Here is a 12,395-nt window from a genome sequence, read left to right as displayed (position 1 = left end):
TGTTTGAGTGTTAAGGGTCTACTTAACAAGTGAGAACCCACTGATTGAGAATTCTTTGCCTTTGCTCTTAACTTTTAAAGTCGTCTACTAGAGTGAGTGAACAGGCAATCTACCAAGACCTTGAAGTTTGGAATGCAAGATGGAGCCCTCCTCACTATCCCATCCTCCCCAGAGGCCCGAGTAACAAGTTAGAGGCCTCGTAATACATCAACTAGAGAAGTCACATGCCTGCACAAACAGTTACAGGATGAAACAACCACAGGGCAGTAAACAGGCTGGAGGAAATGTACTGGTGCCATTCAGAGATAATCATTCAGCCAGTCTTTGTGGTGCTTCATATGAAATTCCTGGTGTTAAATACTTGGACACTTTATTTATTGAGGTACAGGTGACCAGGTTTTAATGATGTACATGCAGGACAAGCTATCAAGATTTCAAGGATATCACATTTCATTTCAGGGCAGTTTAGGGCACTTGGCATTTTATGTTGACAAGACAGTTGGTGAGGACAGGATGGTTTATGGACCGTTATGATAGAGAGATATATTTTAGTGGTTTTGGCAAAGCAGTAGAAGTGGTGGTGATGGCACCAGAAAATCTGATCAAGAGGCAACACAGAGATCAAATGTTGGATTTTATACTTAAAATCATAAATGACAGGGACACTATGGTAATATTATAAACAGATAAAGTGCAGACAAATGGTGTCTGTCTATATGTACACGAATATCTGTTTCAGAGTTTTAGGGTTAAGACAGCACTGAGGTTAGACTGCAGACTATTATTTGATCTAAGAAGAAAAACAATGCGATTCAGATTAAGACTTATCCTAAGTGAAAAATTTGTAACACACCTCACAATCTCTATCCAAAGCCTCAGTGTGGAGGTGACGGGAGAATTATAATATCTGCACTTTCATTAACCTTAACTACATTTTTCACCTGAGCCAGACCAAGAGTTTTAGTGTGCTTAAACCAAACCACCTTACCCATCATTACTGTGACATAACCACCTTACCTAAACTTAACCACACTGCAGCTAAATGCACAGAAATGACAGGAAATGAAATTTTAAAAAATGTCATCACTGAACATGTTTCCATTGTCCAGTGTTTTGCTTTTTTGTCTGATCGTACAGTGCGTTTACAGTTAGTGCCCTTAAGATATGTTCCCATTTCATTCACACAGCCTTTACTTACATTTTCATTAACATCAGCCACTAAATTTCACTCCAGTAAATTTCAAAAATAGATGGGTCCTGCAGAGACATCTTACACTACCTGCATTTAAACTCGCTTATAACTGACAGGTTGCTGCAGATGAAAGAAAAACAGTGTTTCAAAATGTTTTATATGCCTTCAACATAAATTTTTACCCGAGCAGTTCCATTGTTCAAAGTCAATTCCAACTGTGCCACAAATTTCCATAAGGCACGGCTTTTGTAGCAGTGATTTACTGGTTGCTATGGCAACTCTCGTGTTAATCAAGGAGCTAATCAGTGATGTGTTATCTTTGCTCACTGTTTTTGCAGAAAAAAGTGGAGCTGTAACCGTTGAACAAAAGCTATAACACCCTTGGCAGCATTTACTGTTATTGTGGATAATTAAAGACGCTGATGAAAACTGTCAGCACTTCAGAACTATTGATCACTCTCAGGAGGACATTATGAATTGTTGATGCAAGTTACTGGAGAGCCATGATATTAATCAGGGCAGAGAAAACAGAGATATCTCTGGACAAACACAAAAATATATCCCTGTAAATCTGGAATCAGACAGAATGGACAACACAAAGATATCCACAGTGTGTGTTACAGAAAAGCCTAAAGGTGGATAAGGCAACCAGACCATTGGAATCCTCATTATTCATAAATGGAGGACTGATGATGTGCTGGTTTCCCACTGATCCAGGACCCACCACACCTAAAAGGCAGTCTGTTGAACTCCACACTGCAGAAAGCCTGCGGGTTTACAGGGTTATGGATGGTCTTAAACGTCCTGCTGTGAGGCTGTTCTCTGCAAGCAGATGCTGAGGTAACCACTAACTGGCCGCTTAGATGAACATTTGTGCTAGGCAGCCTCTGAAGCACCGCACTGATATCATAACACCACCTGTTCTCTCCAGATCCTAAAGAAGCAAAGTGAGTTTGTCTGTCGCAGCCTCTCTCACCTCTCTGACTCACTCGCACTTCTTCAGTCTTCCTTCTCCAACCTTCGAAACTTTGAAACTCCCTAGTTCACACTCTGTACTTCAGTTTCTCATGTTGTTTGCTTTTTTTTTTTTTTTTTGCAAATAAGCAAATAAATAGTGAGCGAGTGAGACACAGAGCACACTGTCTCAACATCCCAAAACACACACCTCATTTACATTTAACCACTTCAGGCCAAGAGGATACACACATCAAAAAAGCAAAGTGTAAATGTCTCCGAGAGGCATCTGAACTAAAATCTGATCGACAAAATCACACACACACACACACCCCTAAGAAAGACTGCCCTTATAACACTGCCCCAATGATCATACATCTATTCCACAGCACACACATATGTTATAATCGTCACTTCAAACCAACACATAAACACACACTTCATTTAATTTACACCTCTAACCTGCAAAGTTTCACTTTTTGTTTGCTGGTGTGTTGTCATTACAGGTAAGTGTGTTTGCTGTGAGCATCTGATTTAATTTGCTGTGATATTTAAGTGAGAATTATGAAGCAAAAATGGAAAGAGAGTTGCCTGTGGTTGTTGACCACAGAGTTACTGCAGCAGTGCGACTGAAGTTAAAAGTTCTCGTGCCAACCCAACAGCTACATCACCAGTGTTAATTATCATATTCCTAAAGACGCCCTCTCATAAAGTTTTGATGTGACATCAGATGTAGTCTGAGCACCTCTTTACTTTGTGCTGGCTGACTTTCTCTCTATGCAGCGAAACATGAACAGTGACAGTTGTGAGGTCTTGAACAATCTAAATGGTGCGTTTGGATTAATCCAGTATTATTTTGATTTTGAGACACACAGACACTCTTTGGGATTTAACTGTTAATCAAAGATTATCTTTGACCTTAAATGAGTCTGAGATGACAGATCTGTTCTTTTATTTTCCAAACAGATGACAGATGGAGATGGCATGACATCCTTTGTGATCAGTTTGGTTATGTACTAGCTGATTGTCAAAACAACAGTTTCAGACATTTCACTGTGTGAAATAACACATTTACTGTGTCACATTACTGTTCTCCAGCCTCACGTCAAATCCCACAAGTCTCAGTCTTTTCTCTCCTTTTATTATGCTATGCCATCTCACTCTGAAAGCTAGTAATTGTCTTGTGATGGTTGTCAGATTTACACCACTTGCATCTAGTCATTATGCACAATCTAGAGAAAAAAACATTGCTGTTACTTTTTAAGAAAATCTCCAAAGAACGTAAAATGTGAATGTTAGCACATTAAGTCAAAACTTAAAACACACAAAATGTCTTTGTATGAGCTCGTTACAGAACTGATGTGTTTTACAAACAACAAACAGAGAGACAGAGGAGCAGGCTGAGTGCAAACCAGCACAATTCACAGCTAGATCTGATTCACGGTAAAGAAGTTAACTCTAATAAAGTAGTGTTAACATAAGGAGGGAGGTAAGGTGCTGCAGGTAAACTGTGAGTGCATTCTCACACCCTAGATCCAGAGACAGTGGTCTCCTGCAAAATGTCACAAAATGTCTGCGCTTTCAGTTGTTGTTTAAAAAAGTTCCCTTCCTCTCTCACACACATATAGTTGGTGTATGCATATCTGTGCTTATTTGTGTCTGTGCGGCAGCAGCAGTGACTTGTCAGCGACAGGGCGACAGATGGGAGTGTGTCCATCTGTGTTTTTGTAAATGCACAAATGGAGGGTGTGTGTGTATGTGTGTGTGTGTGTTTTGTGTTTGAAGCAGTGCAGTGAAGTGCTAGGTGACCTTTCGGGTGGTGTAGAGGTGGCATCACTGTGACAGTGTGACAGAGCGGGCCTCAGCCTTCCTGTAATGGATGAGCACTCTCAAGGTGAACACCTCTCCTTCCTCTCTTTTCTCCTCTCCTTTCATCCTACACGTCCTCTTTTCCACTGAGACTTGCCGCATGTGGCCTATCTCTCCTTTGGTTGTTTTTGACCCACTGTGTGTGAGTGATGCTCTCCTGTTTCTTGGTGTTTCTGCAGTGTTTTTGTATCATAAAAAAGACAAGAGCAATTCTTATCCCAAAGTAACACTGGGTAGTTTTTAAAAAAGTAGTTTAACAGATCACCGTCTGTACTTAGGGTTTGACAAAAATTAATTCAGTAGAAAAAGAAAAAAGAAAATACTGTACTTTAGACCTCCCACATGATCACTTCATTATCAGTTACACTAAATTACTACCTATTCTGTTATATCCCATAGAGCTTATCCTGTCAATTGAATTTCTATAGTGCTCCAACAGTCTAGCTGACACTGCCCTTTCAAAGAGGGGATTTATGATAATGATGTTGAAAAGGCACACACTAATCCCTCAGAGAGTGGAGGTGGAGATGGGGGTTTGGGGGTGGGGGTGTACAATCTGTTCGTGTTATTGATCTAAGCTGAGGGGACACGGATGGCAGGTCACAGCAACATACTTGCATGGTATTGATGGGTGGGTAAGCAGCCGGCCACCCACATCTCTGAGAAATGGACCCTGCTGTTCGTCCTTTAGACCGAGCAGACTGTGGGAGACGGTTTTCTTCTAGCCTGGAGACACAGGCACCGGCAGTGGGCGAGAGGTACGATGATCAAACTCCAACTACAACAGATATCTGAACCCCCATTTCTAAGCTTCACTTCTTCATACGTATCAAAACACATCGGGCTTCTAGTTCTACCTGAACATTAACATTTGCTTATGGGCCTAAACTGCCTCAGTCAAGTCCAAGACAAATTCAAAACTATGTGCAATCAAACTTGTAGACATGGTCCAGAATACTGTTTGTTAAAATGTAGTAGAGCGCCGTTCAAGTCCAGTTCAAGCCAATTAAAGCAACACTTACCATACTGTGTGTTCTTTGGCTCATCAATGCAGAAAGACTGGTGGCCATCAAACATGTATATACAGGTTTAACCCAGGGGTTAGCCAGTGCAGAGTATCTGCTAATACAGAGTACCAATTCAAAACTGCTGCTGTCCTTTCTGGAAAAAAAATATCCTTCACTGCGTAGAACTCAGTGGAGTCTTTTCATGTAAGGGATTGTTGTAGCGCTAGCTGACATCATGCAGCGACTTAGCGATGGGCGGAAACACTGACTTTTCAAATTTACTGTGCATTGGTTGCATCATGCTGCACACACTCAGTATCAGTACCAACACACAGAATCACATCCAGAGTTTAAACACGGCATTAATTTGGAGTTGAAGGCCATAGAAATTTGAAAGATATTCATTACACTTTTAAATGAATTTCATCTTTGTGTGCTGGAAAAAGAAACAAGGACGCGACTTGCGTGTCCTCGGTAGCAGTTGTAGTCAAAGGTGTAAACAGAGAAGGTAAAATTTAGGCAGAGAGAAAACTGTACTCACAAATAATGATGAATAACTACATGAGAAACATCCCTTTCATATTAACAGCATGTGACAAATATCTGATCTCTTTAACTGCGATGTAACTTTATATCTGACACATTCATTGTATGTAGGTTGGAAGGATGTGTTTGTCTGCATTAAACTATAAAGGGATTTTTGACTGAAGTGACCACAGTGAGCTCAGCCCAGCTGTGAGGTTCAGCACAAAATGACCATTTTATAAGCTTCATGTCACTTCAGCACATCACTCACAGCTAATTGAATATGCAGCAGCTTTGACTTAATTGTCCAATATGTTACTGTAAACAAGTCTAATGAGATTAACATTTACACACACTGATATGAGAAATTTGTTATACATATGTGCACTGTAGTCACTGAGTTAATTGTCAGATCATTAAACGTTAATGACATGATTAGGGCGGCGCTCTCGCTGGTTCAGCACAGCACATGAGCCCTTGCCCTGAACTGGGAAACAGCGGAGCGATTCAAAGAAGATTGCATTTGTGACAAACACCATTCCCAACTCATCCATCATGCTTGCCAAACTTAGACATTCATTATAAAGTTTGCCGATGGATGCAGCCCGTTCTGCTCGGCCATTCATTTTTTAGACCTCTCTCTCTCTCCTTCTCGCTCACTCCATCCCCTCCCTCCGTCTCCATCTTTTTACCTCTCACTCTCTCTTTTGCGTTCTCTCTGTGTGTGCGTGTACAGCGCGGTGTGAATGAGTTTCTCTTGTTCCTTCTCTCCTACTGTGGACTGAAAGATGCTGAGCAGCAGTGTAACAAAGGAGGCAGTGCATTAATTAAACACAGCAATTTGCTTTCCTCTCCTTTTTGTTGTGGGGACAGCGCCACTAAGATTGATGAGGCTCTGTCTGATACACAAGAAGCCCACTACATCTATATCTGAGGCTGATTGTGATGGAACACCCATTAAATGGCCAGTATGTATTAAGACGTCAACTTTTGTATAATAAACCGTGTTGGTCTGTTTATTCATATTTTATTTAATTTATTAATCGTTCTTTTTTTTCCCCTCTTTTGCATGTAAGCATATTTATTTGCCAAGCTGCAGTCACACTAATAGCAGCTTTGCATGCACTGCTACAGCGTTAAGTGTCTCCAGAGCAGAATCCAAGAAAGGTGAAGGAAGGACAAGAGAGAAGAAAATCAGTTAAAGTGCCTTGGTGAAACTACAGGTACAATGTTAACTCGCTGAGTGCCCCTCTCCAAAATCTGAACTTCACCTTCAGTCTATCTTCTTTGTTCACTAATCCTTGTGGTTAAGTAAATGTGACACTGCTGCCTTGTGCAAACATTCACACATTGTACAAGTGTGAATATCTCTTTGTGTTGTCCACGTCCTCGCAGACATTATAATGTTATAATTTAAAACATGGAGGAAAAAAGAGTGCGACATTGGGATGGTTAATTGTAGATAAAGGGAGGAGAGACGGTGTTCAAGTGCTAAAAACTGCCTTGGAAGAACAAAAGGAGCCCTCGAGGGTCCTCTTATCACCACACAGCTCTTCATAGGTTTCACATTGTAGGGCTGTAATGATCATTTAATGAAGGTTCACATCCATTACAGCACGCTATTAAATGTTTCTCTTTTGGTCCTACAGGTCCAATGTCCCAAGTGAAGAGGCAGAAATGTGTCATTGCCCTCTCTGTTTGACAGAGATCACACCTGTGGCAGTGCACTGACACGCCCTCAAGTACACCTACAAACTGGGACCGCACACTTTTCTTCTTGGACCATTTCTCTCTTCCTCTCTGCTCTACTCGTAGACGGCTGCAGTGAAACTCCAACTAACCAGATCACAGAGCGCTCAGCCTTTTATTGACGCTCGTAGCACAAACTGACTACACAGACTGGAGGAACTGTCAGGGTACAGTATCTGGGAGGCAAATGTGACAGAGCTGATGTCAAGCAACATCCTGCAAAACCCTCTTCAGGTCTACACAAGTCACACAAAATTGCGCTGAAAGGTGACGAGTTTTCAACAACCAATGCGGCAAGGTGAGAAATGAAACTACTGGAAGTCAGTGAGATTTTCAGGGAGTGTCTAGATATTCATTAAAAAGACAGATAACGATATATCGGCAAACTTTCATTTTTTGACAAAGCATAAACAAATATTTCAGTCAGGATCACTCAAATCTCCTTTATGAAGAATTGTGAGGAAGATATGTACTGAGCAAGACGTGTTAAAAAAACTGAAAAAAAGAAACATCTTTTCCATCCCTAAAGCAATTTCTTGTTCATCAGCAGACATCTACAGTGTGTGTATATATTATACTTTTTACTTTTAAATATGTAATTGGTGACAGTGTAATTAGTCACACCAAAAGCAATGCAACATCTGTGATTATCTATAATTAAAATAACTTGAGAGGTGACAGTAGAGTTCTACCCTCTTCTGAGTCACTTTAGTATCACATTAATTCCGATGCAGTTATCTCCGATTTTCAGCAAACACCCACCTCTTTCTGTGTAGTGCTGTGCCTCGCCCCTTCATTCCTTCATTATACTGTATTTCTCTTCTGTCCCTCTCTCACCTCTGGCCTCCCCTCGGTGCCGCAGCCTCTTGCCTCTTCACTCTAATTGATAGGAGCAGACTTAGTTAAGATGTCACCTGAACACATCCACAGCCCTCAGACATGGCGACAGCCCACCACTGACAGCCCACCCCATGCCACACATGGACTAACTGATGGTTAAATTGGTGTTGTAGGAGGGTCAGGAGTGCCTGCGGGCCTCAGGGAACATTTGACCCTTCCTGTCACACACTCGCAAACTCGTACACACTCCCCACCCTTCAGCTGGTAAAACCGAAGCCCTGCTATCCATTTACTCCCACTGCAGCTCAGTTAACACATACAGGCAGCAGTGCAGCCACTACAGGCTCTTCAAGTATGCACATAATTACACATATGCACATGCACACACGGCTCATCAGAAGCATGTATTGTGACTGATAATTGCTTCCCCAGCTTTGACCCTGCTGTCATGATCAATGAGTGTGACCAGGTGATTAGACGAAACACGCACCCAAAGCCATTGATTAGAGACATCCATTCCATAGGATATAGATTTATGAGCCCCTCCACTGCACAATGAGTCAACCCGATGGGATTTCTTGTGTAAAGGTTACAAAAGGGTAGAGAATCTCCTCCTAAAGGATTTTCATTTCTAACAGGATAGAAGTGACCTTTTCAAGAAACTTTGTCAGAATAGTGAGGGATGCAGTAATTGCAGAGCGTGCATCTTTAAAATTCAGAGTATAGATTCCTTTGTTTTGACAGAGGGATTGCCACATACATTTTATCTTGATTGAAAAACAAGTAATTATGCCTTCTCTGATGAGACATGGTCTCAAAGTTGGCAGAGGGCCCTTTCATGTACACTAACCGTCACTGGGAGAAAAACACAAGTCCAACTACTGCGCTAGTTTCACACAGTGTAGTATTCTTAAGAGTTACTGCAGAACAACAAATATCAAAACTGCTGTAAACGTCTCTGTAATAAATAGACATAAAACTCACCTACTTGGAAAAGATGAGTTTTAAGCATTTCAGATCTCAAGTCATACGACTGAATTAGACGGGATCAATACTCTACAGTTGTTATAGCTGCATGCAGCGAAATCAATGGACTGAAATAGAATTGTTTTTGTTGTGTGTGTGTGTAGATGATGCTGTATCTGGAGAGTCATTAAAGTCTCTGTGTCTATCTGTGTGTGTGTGTGTGTGTGTGTGTGTACAGTATGTAGAGCAGGAACAGGTTCAATAGGACCAGACTGCAGAATGGATGTGAATCTATTTCTTTTTCAGTCGCCAGAGGACAAATTCATAAAAAGAAGGTTGCTTTTTTATATATGCTTGGTCTTAAACTTGACCTCACCTTACCTAACTCACTTAAAACATAAAACATGTTTGCATACTAAAAAAATCCTTCCAAAGTATTTTCTTTTTTCAGTAGCTAACTTTGTTCAGTATGCAAATGCAGGTATAAACAGCAAAATGCAAAAAACAAAGTAATAATCAGCAGATTTCTTCACATCACATAATTTGACTACAATACAGTTATTTAATTTTCTGTTCTGGCAGTGTTCTAGTTGTTTATTTACAGTGCAGCCTCAGCTGATATTTCAGTTTGTTCACTGCTGTCAGGACGTCAGGTCAGAGTAAAGACCACACCGAGCTGGACATGTGTCACTTATGAAATAACTTACAATCCATTCTACAGTTCTGTGGGAAGGAGGGGATCTCCTTTACATAATCTGAAGAAACACATCCCAACAATATTTCAGTGGATAAAAAGCTGGCAACAAGCCTGGCCTGTTGTGCCCTGCTGTTCACCTGGTGATCAGCAAAAGTGTATCTCTGGAAACTCGCTGTCAGGCAGAATAGATTGTACTTAATTTCCAATAAGGTGCTTAAGAGCGATCCCTAATCACGCCTTTAATTAGAATCCCTTGGTCATTAAGGAGAGATAATTCAGTGAAAAATACCTCTGCTCTCTGTGGGAGCAGACGGACTAACGGTCTGCTCTGTACACAGGCCAAATCCTCTCCTCTGTGCAGGATATGTCACAGAGGATCTGCTCTGTGCAGGTTAAAAATTAGGTTTCATGCATCTGCTTTCACAAGACATTCAGCAAAATAGAATTGCTGTTTCACTGTTGAGCAAGGAGACTTATGTAGAGTTCACATTTTAAACTATCTTTGACCTTCCACATTCTGCAGAGGCCAGCAACAACAGACCAACCAGACACAACCAGTGACAACGTACAGGCTGAAAAACTAACAGTAAACTATTTTAATGCGAGTTAAAAGCCCTTTTCTCCCAATCAGCTTCTTCCTATGAGTGATGGAGTCTCACTTTAACACACACTTTGCAGGGCAGGAATCATTTAGCAGTATTTCAGATCAAACTGTGATGACAGCAGAGGGTTTGCCAATGAAATCTAATCAAACCACATCCACTCAATCCCCATGAATCAGATCAGCTGGGATTTTTAGTTGTTGTCTTGTTTCCTGTTTTCTTTGTTGACCACAGAGTAAGATCGAGTGTAACACTCCAACATGTTCCTGCACGCTATAAAAAACATCTCTTAGCGTGGTGCATTTACTACCTCCAGTCTCAGTCTAGAGGAACAACTCAGCGAACTTCCACTGTGTGCTCTGTTATTTTTGTGTTATGTATTATCTCTATCACTCGTGTGTCACTTGTTTTCTCTGTTACATTCTCCATGTTTGTCTTGTTTATGTGTGTGTGTGTCTGAGATTCAATCTGTGCATGTGTGTGTGGATATATGGTGGCGTTTGGTTAATAATCTCCTGACCATTTCATTACAGTAATCAGGGCTGGGATCGGCAGCGGTGGCAGGATGACTTAGAGCTCAGGGCCTCGCCTCATTAACTCCCTGTGACCGACGAGCGACGCCCTCGCAACAAATTGGAATTGCCTCAGCGGCCAGGCTCAGACTCTTCAGGCTCTTCTGCAGCGAGTCCAGGGAAAGTAAATTTATAAGTTATATCTCCTCCTCTAGTCTGACAATCATACCTGGAGATCCACAGTCTGACTCCTTTATTTTTGACTTGGACTTCAGAAGAGAAAGTTTTCTTGTATTTATCAAAAATCCCTACAACTGCACCTTACATTAAACTGACTCCTTTCACCTCTAATCCTATCCCACACTGTTAAACCAAAGTTAACAGTAACTTTGTTTCTGCTCCTTTATTTACTGTTTTCAATTCATCTTCTCATATGTCAGGTACTAAATATACTGTCTTCTTTACAGTGAACGGGCTCTTGCCTCCAATAACCCAGTGACAGCTACTTAGAAAAAGAAGGATGAAAACAAATGTGGGTTTACAACTTCCTGGAAAGTCTGCTCTGCAGTGGAGTGTTTTTAAAAACTCATTAAACACTTGCACATGCTTCTCTTACGCCTGACCCAAAATTCAGAGAGCTGTGGAAGAGGGGGGTGCTGACAGTGTGTGTGTGCAATCACTTACTGTAAATTTGTTCCTGTATATGAAACATTTCTGGAAATGTGCTATGTGCTAGTGTGATGGTTTTTTTGTGTGTGTGTGTTCCCACATGGCTTCAAATCCAGACATCTGACGGTATCTAGACGTAGTGCCCACAGCCTGAGTAATGACCCGCTGTCATCTCCATGCCCTCTGATTCCCCCTCTTAATCAGCCCCCTCCATGTGCAGTCATAGAATTTAATTAGCTGCCCACCAATGTTATTATTAAAACTAATCATAAGCATCCCTACCAGACTCGGATTTTTATGCAACAATAACAAGTGAAGACAAAAAGAAAGATCTTTATGTAACTTCAGAGTCCAGTCATCATAAAAGCTGCCTTCCTGGAAAACTCTGGGCGGGGGGCCTCTTCACCATGACAGCTCAAAGTTAAGATCCTTGCTCTGCGTCCCTCTGTTGGAACTAAATAACCTCCATATTTCCCTGTGTGGCTGACACTAATGGGAACCACACTGTGCTGCACAACTCACCGCCCTGCCTGCACGCACTCACTGATGCTCAACCCTCTGATCGGGTTGGTGACTGAGGTCATCTTTTCCTGCACTGACCACAAGTTGTGGAGAAAAAACTTCAATAACCTGCTGGGCTAATGCAATTAGTAGCCAACAACCATATCACTTACAGAAGCAATGAGTGCAGCCCAGAGGGAATGAGCGCTGCTCGGGTCTGCGTGTGATAAACAATGAGGTCTTCACAAAAAGGGAATAAGGAAGAACAGAGGAGGGAGGGGGGTAAGGAGTAATGTTGATGCAGCCTTGGTG

At 41.5% G+C, this 12,395-nt stretch overlaps 1 protein-coding gene across 1 annotated transcript in view; it reads right to left on the bottom strand.

Moving 5' to 3' along the window:
• Positions 1-8,170, bottom strand: part of LOC108884820 (neurexophilin-4) — a 70,994-nt gene extending 62,824 nt beyond the window's left edge. The window contains exon 1 of the mRNA XM_051074754.1: positions 8,059-8,170. The gene's annotated coding sequence lies outside the window, so the exon portion shown is untranslated. The remainder of the gene's footprint in view (positions 1-8,058) is intronic.
• Between the last annotated feature and the right edge of the window lie 4,225 nt (positions 8,171-12,395).

Source organism: Lates calcarifer, linkage group LG12 (assembly GCF_001640805.2).
Source record: "Lates calcarifer isolate ASB-BC8 linkage group LG12, TLL_Latcal_v3, whole genome shotgun sequence".
In the NCBI taxonomy this organism is placed as follows: Eukaryota; Metazoa; Chordata; class Actinopteri; family Centropomidae; genus Lates; species Lates calcarifer.
Note: the sequence above shows the minus strand (reverse complement) of the source record. Positions and strands in the feature narration are given on the sequence as shown.